At 44.4% G+C, this 1,312-nt stretch overlaps 1 non-coding gene across 1 annotated transcript; it reads right to left on the bottom strand.

The window, feature by feature from the left end:
• Positions 1–681: 681 nt before the first annotated feature.
• LOC111545790 lies at positions 682–785 on the bottom strand. Its single transcript, XR_002732545.1, has one exon. It is a non-coding gene; the product is annotated as a U6 spliceosomal RNA (small nuclear RNA).
• Positions 786–1,312: the final 527 nt, after the last annotated feature.

Below are 1,312 nucleotides of genomic sequence, written 5' to 3'. Positions count from 1 at the left end.
GTTAAACAAAGTAAATATAATCCGACAGGTTTTTCCAAATATCCTATGAGTGACTTGAAGACTTTCATAAAATATTAAAGTTTTAGTCTTTGATCCTTTTGTTTCTTTTCTGAGTCACTCCCTTCTTTAAAGAAGGATACATTTATCTCCTCTTTCCCTACAGCCTTGCAATGGGGTGATTCTTCTGTGCCCATGAGAAAACCAAGCTGTTGAAGTAAAGATGTTCTGCTGTGGACAAATCTTTATGATTTATTTGTCGCTTGTTCATTCATTTTGTCATCTACAAGGCTAGTAGAGGAAATGCACTGGCATTAATGGGGCACATATTAGAAATGTAGAAACTTGGTCCCCACCCCAAGCCTAATGAGTCAAAATCCCCATGATTTCTTTTTCTTTTTTTTTTTTGAGACAGACTCTTGCTTGGAGTGCAGTGGCGTGATCTCGGCTCACTGCAACCTCTGCCTCCCAGGTTCAAGCGATTCTCCTGCCTCAGTCTCCCAAGTGACTGAGATTACAGGTGCACACCACCCACCCGGCTAAGTTTTGTATTTTTAGTAGAGATGGGGGTTTCACCATGTTTGTCAGGCTGGTCTCGAACTCCTGACCTTGTGATCCACCAGCCTCGGCCTCCCAAAGTGCTGGGATTACAGGTGTGAGCCACTGCATCCGGCCTATTTCTTTAAAGATATGGAATGCTTCATGTATTGGCGTGTCATCCTCCCACGGGGGCCATGCTAATCTCTGTATCATTTCTATTGTAGTATATGTGCTGCTGAGGCAAGTGCAGGGTCTGCATGTTTAATAAGCTCTCCCTCCATTCGTACGCACATTAAAGCTTATAAAGTAGGAAACCCTGTCCTACAAAACGAAGTCTGAACTCCTAACAAAGTTCTCCAACAGCTTTTCAATCTTATTTTATCTTACTCCAACACTTGAACTCTGCTTCCAACGCAATTCAGAAAGGGAAGTATCCTTGCATTGACAAGTAGAAGAACTGAGTTTTTTTAAATTTTATTTTATATTTTATTTTGAGAGAGTCTCGCTCTGTCACCCAGGCTGGAGTGCAGCAGCGCGATCTTGGCTTACTGCAACCTCCGCCCCTCGGATTCAAGCGATTCCCCTGCCTCAGCCTCCAGAGTAGCTGGGATGACAGGCATGCACCACCAGCCCAGTTAATGTTTTGTGTTTTTAGCAGAGAATGGGTTTCATCCTCTTGGTCAGGCTGGTCTGGAACTCTTGGCCTCAGGTGATCCACCCACCTTTGTCTCTGAAAGTGCTGGAATTACAGGTGTGAGCCACAGCGCCCTGCCCG

Source organism: Piliocolobus tephrosceles, chromosome 7 (genome assembly GCF_002776525.5).
Source record: "Piliocolobus tephrosceles isolate RC106 chromosome 7, ASM277652v3, whole genome shotgun sequence".
In the NCBI taxonomy this organism is placed as follows: domain Eukaryota; kingdom Metazoa; phylum Chordata; class Mammalia; order Primates; family Cercopithecidae; genus Piliocolobus; species Piliocolobus tephrosceles.
The sequence above is the reverse complement of the archived record's forward strand: the minus strand, read 5'-3'. Positions and strand labels throughout refer to the sequence as shown.